Consider the following 17,462-nt stretch of genomic DNA (forward strand, 5'->3'; position numbering starts at 1 on the left):
TATACATTATATAAAATGTAATATTAGTCCTGCCAACCAGTTCTCTGATTACATTCTTTGGGTTCGTTTTCCTAATGCCAACAATTAGATTCTTGGCCCCAGTGAAGGCATACTGTCTCTGATCCACAAAGCTCTTTTCATAAATCAGGTTTGAGGTGTGTGTGTGTGTGTGTGTTGGCATGTTGTCGCTCTCTCTAAGATAGACTTCTAAGAAGGGTTTGCTACTCTGGGCTGCTGGCAGTGCTGGGCAAGGTGGAATGTGCAGTAGGAACAGATCGGCGGATTTAGAGAACATCCTTCCTGCTGTGCTGAGATTTTGAGGGTCATTTTAATTTAGCTCTGTTCACTTGTTGGTGCCAGTGTTACAGTGGACTCTACCAATGATAAAAGCAAAGCTGCTTTGAAAATCTCCCCTCATCCCCCAGGATTTTGCTCTTTGATACTATCCCTCTGTTTCCTTCCTCTCACTAAATGTGTTCTTTTCTGAGATGCTTCTGTGGCACTGACTTCCCATTACGGAGAAGGGAGTTCCTGGAGGACCCCAGTGGGGGCCACCCTGCCAGAAGCCCCGTTTTACTGAGAATGGTGTGAACGGCAGAGAGTGAGTCCTGAGCGTGGGTTGGTGGAGGGTTATTGGTTCTTTCTCTCTCTCCTTCTAGCTGTCTTTTCAACACCTTTAGTTTCAGAGGCCTCTCCCTTTAGTGTCCTTTGAAAGATTTTCTGATGCATGTAAAAGTTGATCATTTCAACAGTATTTGGTTAAGTCATAACAATGAAGAACTGAGAAGGTTATTGATACCAGTAAGAAACAAGTAGATTACGATTAAGCCTGAATGTCAAAGACAGTTTAACGGCCTTTTTTTTTTTTTTTGGAACCCAAATCTCAAGTAATTCCAAATGCCTTAGATATCAGTTAAAGTCAGACTGGGGTAGACAAAGCTCTTTCTCTGCAAAGGGAGTAATCAAGTCAATGCTCCTCTTTCAATGCACGATTACTCCTTGAGCATTGAGGATGCTGTGTTTTCAAATTCCCAGGAAGAGTCGTCACGCTACCTGTTTGGCAGCACAGGTAGTTGGAGTGGAAGGCCTTGGCCTTCCTGGTCAGCCAGCTTCAATGAGCAGTGGCTTAAAGCAGGCCTGGGAGAGGCAGCATGACCGACCACAGAGAGGGGGTATGGGTGAGCGCTGCGTGCCTTCCTCCTGCCAGGGGTGGGGCACGTATAGCATCAGTGCCATCACCCCTTCACGGTGGCCTTAGGACCCAGGGCACCCCTTTCCTCTGTGCCAGGAATTGGTCTCAGCATCCATGTCACTGATGCTTCTAGGCATCCATTACCAGTCCATCAGAGAGAGGAGGGCTACTTGTCATCCCCGCCTTAGTGAATGAATGTAGGTGGGTAGATACTACTCAAAATGGCTTTGAAAGCAATGAGGTGATTGAGCCCAGCTCCCCAGTTCCCAGAAATATTTGCTGCATGTCTGCCGTGTGCAAGACAGTGCTAAGAACTGGGGATACAGATATAGATACGCCGCCGTCCCTGACCTTGAGGAGCTTACCACCTCGAGAACATCTTCACTGTCATCGTAACCTGAGCGTCCTTCAGAGCCCACCTTGCCCGCACGCTTCGGCTCTTGGCTCGGCCGGTCTTGGTCCTGGTCCAGTCTGTCCGTTAATGATTCACCAACAGCCAGGAGCCAGCTCTTCTGTAAATTTCAACGTCACATTTTGGTTTTTACACTATGCTATTTTTTTCTCACTGCTTTCCATAGTCTTCTCAGTACTTCTTTAGAAAAAATAAAAAAGAAACCAAAACAAATGATGTGATCTTCTTTATTTAAAAGGACTTCCTGGGCACCACAGCCTATGTGGCGGAGGGCGCAGAGCAGGGCCGTGAGTGTTGAGAGTCAGGCAAGCTGTTTGCACATGTGTTTATACCTACGCCTTTAAAACCCTCTGTAAAAAGTATTAATAAAGACATGATCATCAAGATACTAGTTCTGACTAAAAGTCAGTTGGTTTTGCCTTTGTGCTAACTATCTAAGGGTATTTTTCATCCGTATGTTTCATTCACATAAGACTATTTATTTTTCACGTGTTAACTTTGGAACACAATATAAAATACACACCAGTTGACACGGGCTGACTCCTGCACTTGACATAACCATTTTTATTCATTCCTACAGGAGACAGATTAAATGTAAAAGATTGTCAGTTTTGAAGAGCAAAAGTGTGCTGTAATTTGGTGGGGTTGGCTGGTGCTTCCTCAAATGGATGTTATAGTTTGTTACTAGTAAAGAAAAGGAAAATGTAACTTGCATTATTTTGTCATTTTTCTAAAAAGAAAAAAAACCACAACTTAATAGAGGCTCCTTAGATATCTCTACAATGTTTCCATATCTAGTGGTCATTTTGGGAAAAATGATAATTTGTAGAATGAATAGTTACGTTATGAGTGACACTTTGTTATAAAGGTTGTGTTGAGTCTTCAATGTCAAGTGTGTCCTCAAATGTAAACATTTTCATATGGTTTATTAAATGCAACAATGCCTGTGAAGCACTTGCCCAAACAGCATTCATTTTGTGTTTTTTAGACGTCTAGAAGAAAATCTCTTCAAATAAAGTAGTTCTCAATCAGTTGTTGTCGTCTGCTTGGTACCGTGTCCCCACTGTGTACGGGCTGTGCCGGGGTTGGAGGACACGGGAGGCGTGGACCAGGCCCCGCCGGGGCTCCTTCCCCAGAAGGCCAGGCTGAGACACGGGAGGGAGGCAGCGGTGGGAACCGCGTTGGCAGGAAGAGCTCGCTGCGGCAGACTGTGAGCTGTGAGATGCTGTCAAAGAGGGACGTGGGAGGAGGACCTCTGACTTCTGATCTGAATGGAAGAATGAAGTCTGCATCCCGCAGCTTAGCGGTTATGCCCACCGCGATCTGTTCCTCCCTCTGTCTTCTAACTTTCCCCAGTTTCCTTTCCAGCACCCTGTATTCTAGGAAAACGGGAACACATAACTCCTTGCATTTCTACTGTGTCGGTTAGGACTGGCTGCGAGGGCACTGGGGGGAGCAGTGTCACAAAATGGGGTTCAGATACTAGGCGGCATCCCACAGATGTTTATTCCCTTTCACCCCTTGATTGCCCCACATATGGGAACACACATGCCCTTTTTTTTTGTTAATTTTCACCAGAGGATTTTTTTTCATTGATTTTTAGAGAGAGGGAGAGGGAGAGAGAGAGAGAAACATCAATGTGAGAGAGACACATTGATTGGTTGCCTCCCTCACACACCCTGACCAGGGCTGGGGATCAAACCTGCAACCCAGGTATAAGCTCTTGATGGGGAATCGAATCTGCGACGCTTTGGTGTGCAGGTCCCTGCTCTAACCACTGAGTTCACGGCCAGGACACACATGCCCTTTCATAGAGACATTTTAAAGAATGATCTATAATTCACCACCCCATAGAAAAACCAAAGACTTACCTACCTTTTCCCCAAGGGAAACAAGCAAATATCAGATCCAGTTACTGCATCCAAAGGGGACATCACAGCTCACTGAGTCCCAAGTCCAGCATCGTCAGGCCATGTCCAGCCCTCCTGAGTCCATGGGTGACCACTCCATTCTGAAAGTCTATAAATGAATGAATAATTTATCTCCTATACTCCCAGCACACGACAAAACCACAGCTAACACTGAGCACTTAGTCCTTGCCAGGAGATCTAAACATTTTTATATAACGATTTAATCCTCACAACAATGTCATGTGATAAGCATGAATATTATCCCATGTCACTGTTGAAGAAACAGGTGCTGCCGGTCACACACTGCCATTTGGGAAGAGGGTGAAGGGAAAATTGCACACAGGTGGGTGGGTTTCTGGTCAACCAACCTCGGAGCCTTGGTCCCGCTCTGTGGCAGGAGGCCCATGGCCGTGCCCGAGTGGGTGTGCCCATATGGCAGCCCTCTTCCTGTGGGCATGGGGGGAGGAGGTATGTGGAACAAGCCTGAGGTTTTCTATAAAGGCCGGGGAATTCTAGGCCCCTTTTGTGGGCTATAAACCTTTCCTTGGCAATAAAACCCTTAAAAAAAACCAATTAGATGCTAATAGAGCTGATACCTGGCAACTCTGTGAGCCACAGGCCCAGATCTAGTGGAGGCCAGTTCCTTGAACCCGGTGCCCATCTTCGTGACTTCTGTCTCTTGGCCACAGACTTCCTGTCCATACACTTCACCCTCAGCTTCGTGGCTCCAATCTCTCCCCTAGCTTAGGAAAACCCTGAAACAGTGCACCTGAAACTAACGTAAAGTAGTATTGAATGTCAAATGTAATGGAAACATAAGATTTAAAAAGAAAAACCTGAAACGGCAGGGGTCTGCCCTTGCACTGGCGAGGTCTCAGGGAATACTACTTCTCGAGCAGAAATGACTGCCTCTGGGCAGGAGGTGTTTGGGGAAGAAATCCCGCCTATGTCTTTGCCTCCTCCAAGGGCCCTGTCCTGTTTTCCCGAATCTCTGTTCACGCACCTTTGCTTGAAGCCGAGACTGGCTCTTGCAGTTCTGCACGGCGCGTGTCACCTGACCCTTTGCGGTTGCCTGGCTGCCAGCGAAGGGTTCGAGGTATGGCCTCCACAGGAAGACTGGCTGAGTTTGCTTTTCAGTTCTGCCGCTTGCTAGCCTCGGTCAGACTACTGCATCTTCCTGGGCCTCCATTTCTTTTACCTGTAAAGTCGGGATAACGGATAACAACAGTATCCATTTTATAGATTATTTTGGAAATTGAATGAGGAAATTCACGAAGAGCATCCGGAATGGCACCTGGCACGTGACATGCAATGCACAGGAGCCGTTACTGCCAAAGCTGATGGCTGCTGCTTTTGTACCTTCAAATGGGCTAGTTTGCTTAGTGGCTTATGCCTTTCTTAAGATACTTACTGGAGAGGTTAAGAGGTAGTTAACACATTCCAACACCCTGATATGTTTCTACCACTTCTCCCGAAGAACTGGTTCAAAGGGTCCGAGTCCCAAGATGCAGCAGTGTAATCAGCTGCCTTGCTCCCACATGAGGCTGGGGGTGGGGAGTCCTGCCTATCCCATCCCTCACCTTGATCTGGCTGCTTCTCTATTTCAACGTGAGATAGTTTGTAACATCTTATCCCAAGTACCAAACTCTTTATTAAGACTCTGACTGGACCAGCTCACGCCATGTGTGCACAAATGCTGGGAAATGTCCCGGGGTTGAGAGAACAAGGAAAGGGGCTGACAACTCCTGAACGACATCAAGTTTATAAGGGAACCTATGGGCAGAAACAGCGTCTTGGGCGGCAGCGAGGCAGTGATCTCTGCACGCAGAAGGGATGGTGCCTATTACATAGAGCCAAGTGGCGTGGGCTCACATAGGTGGCTTGTAGCCATGTGGCATATGCTTATTAAGAGCTGTATAATCCAGAGCAGTAAACAACTTAATGGGCCCACTTGCCTATGCAAGGGAATTCTTTTCAGGTGACCCAGGGCCACCCTGGTAGGGTGAACTGGCAGTCAGCTGTCTTCATAAGGGCATTGGTTGCCCTGGCCAGTTTGGCTCAGCGGTTAGAGCGTCAGCCTGCGGTCCGGAGAGACCTGGGTTCGGTTCCCGCTAAGGGCACGTACCTCGGTTGCAGTTTGTCCCCGGCCCTGGTTGGGTCGTGTGGGTGGCAGCCACTCGATGTGTCCCTTTCACATCGATGTTTCTCTCTCTCTCTCTCTCTCTCTCCCTCCCACTCTATCTGAACAAAATATCAAAAAATGTCCTCAGGTGAAGATAAAAAAAATTAAAAAAAAAAAAAAAGAATGCATTGGTCATTGGTCATGCTAGGTTCTGGGAATCATCTGGCCTAACGATGAGGTAATCACTGCGGCCAGGGGAATGGAGGAGATGCTCCAGCTCAACCACATGGAACAAATTTATCTCAGATAATAGGGGTTCCTCTTACCAGGAGAAAGAGGTGTCAACAGTTGCCTCCCCAAAAGACCACCTGAACGACCTGCTGATTAAACTGCTAAGTTTATGTTCAGTGCAGTAAGGGAGACGCCACTTTGAAAGAGTCTTAGCCATGTCTCAGAAGGGGTAAGTCAGGTTTGGAGGCTGGGCTGAGTGCGTTTAAAGCAGGTCTTGAGACGGGGCAGAGCTTATGATGCAAGGTCTGTGGGCACAGCGCTTTGTGGGCACAGTGTGCTGAGAATCTTAAAGCGAGTCTTGCTGAGTGAGCTGGTGTCTTGGTAAGTAAGCTAATTGGTTGGCCCACAGTCACGGAAGGTGCGCCTGGTGAAGAGACTTGTTCCTGGATACAACTCCAGCTGTGTGTCTCGGGCACCTGTCTTTGTCTTACATGATAATTCCTGTGTGCACTTCCTGTTTTGACGTTTCCTTGATGAGAAGTTCTTTCACCTTTTTATCACCCTGTCAGGGTAACAGCAAAGCCTGTACATGGCAGATTCTTAATGTATTTGTTGAATTTGGAAGGTTTTGAAGCCTTGTTGGGTTTTCTAAAAAGAAACGTTGGTTTATCCAGCCATAACGTTTCCTTACAGGAAATACAGTGGTCTTTTCCTGATGAACAGCTTTTAGCAGGAAAACCTTGCCGTGCGCCTTTCTAGCAATGCACAGACCCCGTCCAGCAGGTGGGGACGGCCTCAGCTTCTCGCCGGGGCTGGAAGGAAACTGCCCACTAACCGGAGCGTTGGCAGCGCCCAGAGCTCAGAGCATGCAGGGCAGTGGAAACAGCTCCATCACTTCACGCGAGGGCTTGAGTGATGTTACGCTCACTTACAGACGGGTCTTTCTGTGAAATCTGGGTTGAACACTGCAAACACGCGTAACCAGAATTTGAATACTAGATGGGAGGAGAAGGAGAAACATGAGAAGGATGTTGTAGCCAGAACGTGTGTTGGGTCAGCAATAGAGGGCCAGTTTCTGGCTTGTGGTCTGGTCCTCCGTGGACCTGGGAGGGGCTTTCCGAAGGGAAAGGAAGCCCACGGAGCAGAGAGCACCCCCTCACGTCAAGTCCAGCCCTGGCGGATTTGGGGTGGTGCTGGTGGAAGGACAGGAAATCAGAGGCAAGAGATCCAGAAAGAGACATGGTGATGCAAGTGGTTTGAGGCTGGAGGTGTGATTCTTCTCATAAAGCATAGTGTCTACGTACGTTTGCCTGCTGGACTTATTTTACCAACATTTCTGCAATCGATCGATGTCCTTTTGAAAGTACAGGGGATACTGTGTTAGTTTCTCAGGGGAGCATAACAAAGTATCCCGAAGTGGGTGACTTAAAACCACAGAAACACACCATCTGACGGTTCTGGAGGCCACACATCCACTCTCAAGGTTTCAGGGCCACATTCTCTCTGAAACCTGGAGGGGAGTCCTCCCTGCCTCTTCTGAGCTCGCGGTGGTCTGCTGGCTGTCTGGTGTATCTTGTAGCCCATAACTCCCATCTCGGCCTTGGTCACCGCACGGTGTCCTTGTGTGTGTCTGTTTTCACATGGCCCGTCTTCTTAGAAAGACCCCAGTCATGTTAGATTAGGAGCCCACCCTACTCAAGTATGACATTATCTTAACTAGTTACATCTGCCAAAACCCTACTTTCAAATAAGGTCAAATCCCTTGGTAGTAGGGATTAGGATGTAAACTTACTACCTTTTCCTGGGGGGAACACAATTCAACCCATAACCAGTACTAAATCTTACTTTGAAATGTGCTGTTTTCTCCACCAGGCCCGTCGTGGGGAAGGGGCTCACTGCGGACCTGAGGACGGCCGAGGGGCAGCTTCCCCGGCTCCTCGCCTGAGCGCCCTGCAGTAGCTTTGAAGAAATCTGAGTCTAAAAGAGCAGGATCGATGAGTCCCACACTGTTAGTCATGCTTTGGTTCTATTTTTAATGAACAACAAGGTATCTCTCTTAGTTGAGTGCCCGAGTTAGCAGTTCACATGCCAATAAACGATGCTTCTGAATTTCCTGCTATCGCTGCACAGCGTCCCGCAAGGCTGATCTCGGCCACTTTGGATACCTGGAAGCCGGAATTCTTTATAAGCACCAGGCACAGACTGTAGCTAATTAAAAGAAGAAGAAGAGGAAGAAATGAGCTAAAAGATATGGGTTAGCGCATTATTTGAAAGGAAATCAAAAGCAGGAGCGGCTCTGGCAAGTGGGAATTCAAGGACAGTCTCTTCAGGGTTCTACCGATGAGATAAATGAACTCGAGCTGACCTCAGGCCTCATGTCGTCGGCTCAAAATGAGACTTCAAGGAGCGAGCATCCTAACTGTCCAGCTGCAGCCCTGTGCCCACCCCTAGGACAGAGCAGGGCAGCTTGATGGCAGGTCCACCCCACGTGGGAAGTCGACTCTCCGGAGCAAAGCCAAAAACGAGGCCGTGGAGCCCAGGCAGCGCTGTTCCCATTCTCTGCACCTTCCGACACAGCTGTGCTGTGTGTCTGAGCCGAGTCATCGTAAACCTGCTCTGTGGAGCGCCTGTGGGAAAGGGGGAGTCACCAGACGCCGGTCCCACAAGTATTAGAAAAATAACAAAAACAGATCCCGTGTCAGGGCTTTACCCTGTTAGATATCATGCAAAGGTGGCTGATTTATTCATTTCTCTTATTTGAATAGCCTTTAAGGGGAGACAGAGCAAATGGAGGATTTTTCATTAACACTGTTTATCATTCATCACTGAATATTCTAGAGCCCAAACTCTTTCGACAACCCGTAATCCTTCAGAGACATTAACTCAGAACCCAGGTGCTCACCCAACAGTGCGTGATTGTGAGGGGACGTTCTGACCTTTTCCCCTCAGGTCGGTGCCCACAGCAATGCCACCTACCTCTATGACCGGAATCTAGCCATGTGATAACTTCCACGGGTCCTTGGTATTCTGGCCTTCATGAGCCCCCTTTAAAATGAAAAAATATGAAAATTGTTTTATGATTATGTTGGTATAAAGACTCATGTAACTCAGGATGGAGTCATTATGATGTATGTATTCATGTTTTTCTTCTGAGTTTGAGAGAGTTAAACCCTGAAAGACTGTGGCACTGGGCCTCTGTGCTTGCCAGTCTAGGACGTGCCCCTGCCTCGGTGCCCCACGCTGCACCATGAGGAACAGGGGTGCTGTCCAGAGGTCCCCCCGAGAAGGCTGGTGTCAGCCTGGATGCAAGTCCCAGTCCCACCCTCAGCAGCTGGTGGCCTTGCTTTAACCCCACAGTTCTTCCCTCATTTGTGAAGTGCTGGTGACAATGCGGCCACCTCACTGGTTCCTAGGAGGACGCCCTGAGAAAATGTCTGTAAACACGTCCCACAGGATCGCACATGTGGTAGACACTCCGCACAGGACAGCTGCGCTTATTTCTTGTGACCACTGTTCCTAGATTGTGAACGCAATAACCTTGCAGAAGGTGCCTCCAGCGGAAATCCAGTTGATTATTTAATGACTTGACCCTGTTCATGGCCTGACACACCTGCAAAGGGGGACTTGATGAGAGAGTCCAGGTGGGTCCCATGTAGTGAAGGCTGTTGCTTAAAAACAGCTCCTACCCAGGGAAGGAGAGGACGGCCCATCTGTGTTTTGTCGGAAGAGATGCTGGAATGGAGCGTGGGAGCAGCAGAGGAGAGTGCTCTGTGCCTCCTGGGATTGCTGGTGCCATTGGTGGGTTCCGGGTTCAGGTAGGCACGTCGAGCTGTTCTGTAGCAGGGGAGCCAGGCTCCGGTACAAATTTCTGTTATGGGGAGGGACGTGCCATTTTCTGGCTGGTTCGCGACCGCTCCGGGCTACCTGGGTGGTAAATGGCCAGCCCCTGTGCAGATCCACGCCGAGTGATGTGCACTGAAACCTACAGACAAGTGCGTGGCGTGCGTGTGTTCCTATCTCCGTCTTCAGAGACGTGGATGGCATGTTCCTGTGGTGCTGAGGTTGACTTGTTCTGAAGTCTCTTCTGGTCTATTGTGGGTCTTGAATGTCACTCATCTTCAGAGGCAGCTTTGCAAAGTGGGGTTTAATGTTGCATACTCCTGGATTTGTTGCATTGCTTCAAAATATTCCCCGTGGTGGTGCCTCTCCAGGGCTCTGTAAAGGGTGGTGGTTATTGTTCCTTGGTCAGCGTTGCCCTTCTGTTTCCACGAAGCTTTGCGGAGGTCTTCAGGCCCTGCTCACCGGGGGTGGGCAACCCCACTGAGGAGGCCGAGTCAACAGCAGCAGCTGTGAGCGCTGCGTCATGTAGAACCTGGTACATACACCCACCGTGCTGCTGAGAGCTGGACACGGAAAGTCCCAGTAAAGAAAACGGAATGTTGAGAGAAAAATCTGGAAAAAATTACCATAGGATTAGGTTTGTCGGCATGCAACAGAAACCCTAAAATAACAGTGCCTTAAATAAGAGACACGTTAATTTTTCTCTGATGAAACAGAAGCTGGGAGGCAGGCAGCCCAGAGTTGGTACAGCCAGGGGGGTGCTGGGGTGGCCTGTTCCAGCTCGTGAGAACTGATTGTTAGCATCTCTTCCCAACGAGGTCACATTGCTAACTCAGAATTGACCATGGTGGGGCAGTTACATCACAGAAGTCTGCAAATGCTACAGGCCAGGGTGTTGCCCTTCGGAGAGCCCTTTGTTTGGCATTTGATAGCACACCACTGGGTATAGCTCTCTGCAGCACTGAGGACCCAGGCCTGTTTGGTTTTACTGCTCTGCCTTTGATGTGGCTTCTATTCTTACGGTCGTTCATGTTCAAAATTGCTGCAAACATTCCAGCCATTAATTATACATTTCAGGTGGCAAAAATGAATAATAACAATAAAACACAAGGGGGCATACATTGGGCACCCACAGTATTTTTGTTTTTTTATCCTCACCCAAGGATATTTTTCCATTTATCTTCAGGGAGGGAGGAAGAGAGGGAGAGGGAGAGGGAGAGGGGGAGGGGGAGGGGGAGGGGAGGGGGATGGGGAGGGGGAGGGGGAGGGGGAGGGGGGGGGGGAGGGGGAGGGGGAGGGGGGGGAGGGGGAGGGGGAGGGGGAGGGGGAGGGGGAGAAACATCAGTGTGGGAGGAACACATTGACTGGTTGGGCCGGGGACCAACCGCAACCAAGGTACATGCCCTTGACCGGAATCAAACCTGGGACTCATTGGTCTGCTGGCCGACACTCTACCGCTGAGCCACACCAGCCAGGGTGGGCACCCACGGTATTTTAAGGAAGTTTCCTGGAAGCTGCTATACTGCATTTCTTTGGCCACTGCTTAGACACATGGCTGTAGTCTTCATTTGGGGATCCACCTGTAAAGCTCAAAGGTAGGGTCGGTGGTAGACAGTGCTCTCAGATGCCCCAGTGTAATCTCCTTCCCTGTGTGTGGGTAGAACTTGCAAGTAGGATGAGATTCACCCCTGTGATTATGCTGTGTCCCAAATTAATTGAGTTGAAGACAGGAGATTAGCTGGGTAGGCCTAACCTAATCACAAAAGCTCTTTAAACCCAGGTCTAGAGGTCAGAGATGGAGAAGTTAGAGGTTAGATGCATGAGAAGGATTCAGTGTGCCGTTGCCGGCTTGGAGTTGGAAGGGACCCTGTGGCCATGAGTGCAGGCAGCCCCTGGGAGCCGAGAGTGGTCCCCACTGTCAGTCAGCAAGGAAACGAGGATGGCAGTCTCACAACCACAGGAACTGAGTCTGCCAGCAACACAAGGCTGATCTTGGAAGAGGATTTTCCCCCTGAGTCTGTAGACAAAAACACCTGGTTGACACCTTGATTTCAGCCTTGTGAAACTGAGCAGCGGACCCAACCACGCTGTGCCAGACATCTGACTGAGAGACTGGCAGTTAGTTAATGAGTGCTGATTCAAGCTGCTACATTGGTGATAAATTGTTACACAGCAGATGAAACCAAATACAGGATATATTACCAAGGAAAAAAGGAAAATAGATTTTGGCGTATACAACTTGCAGTCCTTGACTCATGAATGCAGTAAACCCCAAACATGTTAAATCTGATGGAAACAGAAGTTGGTGTGATCTAACCCTGTGCAGGCGTCTGTGGCTGGACTGGTTTCTCACAATGGGGGTCCCTAGCCAGACCGTCTACCCTGAGTCCTTACTTCCTCTTTTACTCTGAGAACTCCCTTTGCCCTCGCTGGAGGTCTGTAGCTAAATAGTCAAGCTGCCTTTCTGCTGGTCAGAGCTACTTTGTTGTGAAGAAAGAGGCACCCAAGGGGAAGACACCCAGCTGTGCAGGAGAGGAGGGGACAGTGTCCAGGGAAGGGAGAGAACGTTGGCTCTGTGCTCCTTCTCTGCCCTCGGCGGGTCTTGCTACGTGTCCCTCTTCCCATTGGAGTGGAGAGAAGCAGGGTGTGGCCGAAGGAGGCCTCTATATTTCCAGTTCTTTTTTTTTTTTTTTTGGTACCTGCCCCTAGTGGGAACTGAACCCGGAACTCTCTGGTCCGCAGGCCGACGCTCCATCCGCTGAGCCAAACCGGCCAGGGCTATATTTTCAGTTCTTAGAGGTCAGGATTTGGGAATCTCATCTCATCAGAGTCCTCTTTGTGTGATGAAAAAGATAGACTAGGGCCATACTGTGGAAGGCTTTGTACATAACGTGAGGGTTCTTGACTCTTATTTATATGCAACAAAGAAACATAAAAGTATTTTATGCACAGATGTAATTGGAGCAAGGGGCAGGTCAACTAATTTATAAATATCCAAATGGAAAATAAATAACAAATGGCTGAATTAGGGTGATAGTAGTAGAAATAGAAAGAAGTGCTGGCTCTCAAGGGTATATTGTTAAATTTTTAAGGAATTTTATGAGCCAGATGTTAAACCTTTGGTATCTTTAAATTGGCCATCATGGGAATATTTACACCACAGAAATTGGCAAACACTACAAATTAGAGCTTTTAAAAAAACCCTCTCTTTTTTGGTTTTTGGAAGCCATTTTGCTAGCACATCACTGAGAAAGATCTCAGAGAGACATTTGGCTAGAATTGACAGACCTCGATGATTGTTTGGGGTGGGTGTGCAGTTGAAATATTGTTAAAGATGATCCTGAAGTCTCTTATCTGAGGTCATAATTCTGGGTAACCTGGAGGATGAGGATGTTGTTATCTAATAGTGGGGACACAATGGGAGACTAAGTTTGGAGGAAAAGATGATGAATGTGATTAGCTACATGGGTTTGAAGTACAACACAACATGGATGTGGCTCATCCAAAAAAGAAATTGAAACCTGTGTTCAATGATCAGATCTGACAGACCTAGTTTGTAGATTTGGAATCAGCTAGAGATGGTGGTTGAAGCTTTATGAATGGATACGTTTTCCAAAGGTGATGATCAGAGTGAGAGACTGGATTAATAGAGAGAATGCTGGGAATACCTATTCAAGGGCAACAGGGGAAGAAGGCTGCTGAAAGAGGCCCTGAGAAGTCCAGAGATATCTCTAGAGAACAGAAGCTTGTCCTCATTTTACAATTTCTGCTGGACATTTCCTTGGTCTTGTGCTCTCCTCTTGGATCTCAGATTCCAGGAAAATTGCCTATACCAGTGGCAATTTTTAACTTTCTTTTTATTGTATTTTTAAATGTTCCCTTTGCTATTTTGAGGTGTAGTTTATAAATAATATGGCCTCCTTACACACTTTGTTAAAAGACAATATGATGCCCTGATGGTAAGAGAAATAAAAGGAAAATAATTTATAATTCCATATTATGTGCATCAGTGTGTAAATGTTTTGGCACAACTAGATCAGAGAGACCATGAAGTAGTCAGTTACTGTACCTACATGGAATCACTGTGCACCGGACATCCAGTGCAGACGGGTAAAGGTGTGCTATACTAGCAACTCAAATACCCGCAGTAGCCTGGCGATTGGTGCTGTGCATTTCCATGACAGTAAACAACTCTTGGCAAAATTTGAATGGCAAAAGAACAAGCTTCTCTTTATTTAAACAATAGTTGTATCCCTGGAAAATACAGTTTACTACTGAAGTACTATTCAAAAATGCTTGAGGCCTACATGCAAATAGACTTCGAGTCTACGCAGAAAAATTATAAACAGAATTTTCACCATAATGTCTTAGGTCCATACAAATATTTCATGGAACGCTGGACAGTTTATTATATAAGACAGTTCAGTGTATTTCTGAATATAAAATCAGAACTACTGAGCTCTGGCCTTGGCTGTGTAGCTCTGTTGGTGAGGGCGTCGACCTGATATGCCAAGGTTGAGGGTTCTATCTTTGGTCAGAGCACATAAAAGAAGCAACCAATGAATGCATAAATAAGTGGAACAACAAACTGGTATCTTCCTTTCTCTCACTCTCTCTCAAGTCAATAAATTTAAAAAAATTATTTAAAAAGAAGGGAATTATACTGTCTGATTAAAAAACAAAAAAGACCTGAGCTCTAAGTTTGGGAAGTAAAACCACCAAACACCTTGCTAGTTTCCAAATGCCCTCTAGGGGGCAGTAATTCCTCTGTCGAGAATCTCTGGTCCTACTCAGTGCTCAGTGGTTTTGAAGGGAGAAAGGCACAGGAGAGCTTGTGCTCACCATGGAGTGTAGACACCTCCCATTTCTAGGGAGCTTGGGGCAGATGGATCTGCTAATCAGCCTGCCCAATAGGGATAGACAAGAGATCATACTTGGGAAGTAGTTTTCTCCTTCAAAATTTAAGAGCCACTGGTAGAGACCTTATGGATTTGAGTTTAAAAACATGCTTTAAAAAAATTATAATAAACAACACAAGCCTATTGTTTAAAACACACCTCGCCCCACCTCTGCCCATGCGCAGAGTCAAGAAGGTGGCAAAGGCTTTTAATGTTCCCTCCTAAATATTCTCCTTCCTTTAACAAGATTTGGGAACATCAGAAAACACATATTAACTCTAATTCCTATCATTAACTTTCTTATATATATTTTAATATTTTCAGACAAAATATCGCAGGGATTCCAGAGAGAGGTTATCTCGACGAGGTATTTGAGCCCCCCAGATTGCCATCCATACTGTAGAAGAGGGGCGGGCCATAGCTGCACCGTCTCCCTCGCGCTCTCATTACCAGTGAATTCCTTCCTGCCTCCTAAAGTTCAGAACCCTCAGCCCCAACTGAGCAGCAGCTCCAGAGAGAGGGTGGCTGCAGCTGTAACCTTTGCTTAGCACCTCCTTCTCCAAGTCTTCATTTCACAAACACGTACTTCCACAGCGGCTGAAAACACTCATTGTTTTTTGGCATCTAAAGAATGCATTTTAGTACTCATCAGTTTTCCTCAGCTTTAATTAACTATATCAAATATTAAAGAATTTTGCTGATGTTGCCAATGAGCCAGAGCTCAGCTGCTCAAGGAGCTGCAATTCCCACCCCACCTTCCACATTATCAAATTAAAGCTCTGCAAATGCCATTCATCACATATGGACACTTCCTACTTCATTTAGTTCTGGATTAATCTGAACAGGGGAGGATAATTGACTCACTTTGAATAGACCTCTTTGAAAAGAGGTACATTGCTGATGTGTAATATTTTGACCCTAACATCACTATTCGAGTAATGCAAGGAGATTTACTTTGCCCCCAAGACTAAGTAACAATGGCCCTGCCTCCACTATTTACTCCTCGCTGTGAAGTGTGGTTCCTCTTAGTGTATTGGAAACATTTAATGTGTGCCCTTTTTAGATTGCTAAACTGGTACTCCTGTGTGATGTACCAGCTTCTCTTGGCTTTGCCACCATTCTCACTCCTAATGCTTGACTCCTTGACTGTGATCACCTTCCTAATCAGATGGGTGTGAATGGCAGCACTTATCCAACGGTGATGTACATACAGCTCACAGGGCATCTTGCTAAAATGCAGATTCTGGATAACATAGAAATGGTGGTGCAGTGAATGGAAGCTACACAGACCATCTCCCAGGACCAAACTGAAATTACAACTAAAATAAAGACAAATCATCAGGAAAAAGCAACAGATAAGCAGCTTGCGAAGACCATATAAGCAGAGACCCTGAAATAATTCTGGTAAAATTGTGGAGGCACGAGAGGGGGGCTGGGAGCCCATGAACAGCAGAGGTCTTAGCTGTGAGCGGCACCCTCGGGTTAAAATCCCAGCCCACTGCACAGTACAGTGGGTCAGGACAGAGCGCTAAAATAGCCACAGCCATTCACCTTGGGCTCTGGCAGAGGGAGGGTGGACTGGACTGGAACTATGTGTGGACATTTAGGATTTGGAGGGTGCTCAGAGCTTTTGCTGAGTTGTGACCACGCAGGACTGTGGCCATCTTACTCCTTCCCAGGGCTCTGGGGAGAGGTGGTGGCCCCTCCCTCAGAGATTCAAACCCACCCAGGTGGGCCATTAACATGCAAATTGAGGCTCATTAACAACCAGCATTTGCCCCACCCTCAGGAAATCTTATGCTGAATACCTGAGGGAGTTTTTCATTCAACTGACCCCAAGGCTCTTCAAGTAGGTGCTACTAATAGTCTCCAGGCAAAAAGCTAGAGGATAACTGAACCTTTCCTGGGCTTGCAAATCTACCAGAAAGTAAAACTTGACAATGGTATTTAATGTGGGTCCTTCCACACTCATCCAAACCCAATAGAGGGAGCCACAAACAGCAGAACACATACACCCACAGGAAAAATTTGGCAGGCTCCAAAACCCACTGAGATAGCCCAAATGGTGAAACAAACAAATCCCAAATGAAAGAACAAGAGGCCTCTACTGAAGATGAGATAAATGAAATGCAGTTAAGCAAGTTATCAGAGGTAGAATTCAGAGCCATGATCTTGAGGAAGCTCAACAGCATAAGTAAGGACAGCAACACCATGAGTAAAGACATAGAAACATTGAAAATCAACCAACTGGGAAGGAAAAACCACCAAGAAGAAATGAAGAATGACATAGCAGAAATAAAGAACACATTGGAAGGACTAAACAGCAGAGTAGAGGAAGCTGAGGACTGGATCAGTACATTAGAAGACAGGGTAGAAAAAATCAACCATCAGAAAACCAAAAGGAAAAAAAAAAAATTAAAAAACAGGAAGATATTGGATGCAGTTTGTCCCCGGCCCTGGTTGGTCGTGCGGATGGCTGCCACTTGATGTGTCCCTTTCACGTCGATGTTTCTCTCTCTCTTCTTCTCTCTCCCTCCCACTCTGTCAGAACAAAAAATGGGAAAATGTCCTTGGGTGAGGATAAAAAACAAAAAATGGGAAGATAGCATAAGAGAACTGTGGGACAACTGGAAACTTGATAATATTTGCATCATAGGAGTCCCCGAAGAAGAAAATAAGCAAGAGTTAGAGAATATATTTGAAGAAATAATGACAGAAAACTTCCATAATTTGGTGAAGGAAGAAGGCATTCAAGTTCAAGAAGCACAGAGAGCACCAAGTAAGAAGAACCCAAACAGGCCCACACCAAGACACATAGTAATTAAAATGCCAAAAATTAAAGACAAAGAGAGAATCC

This window comes from Molossus molossus, unplaced genomic scaffold (assembly GCF_014108415.1).
Source record: "Molossus molossus isolate mMolMol1 unplaced genomic scaffold, mMolMol1.p scaffold_m16_p_10, whole genome shotgun sequence".
NCBI lineage: Eukaryota > Metazoa > Chordata > Mammalia > Chiroptera > Molossidae > Molossus > Molossus molossus.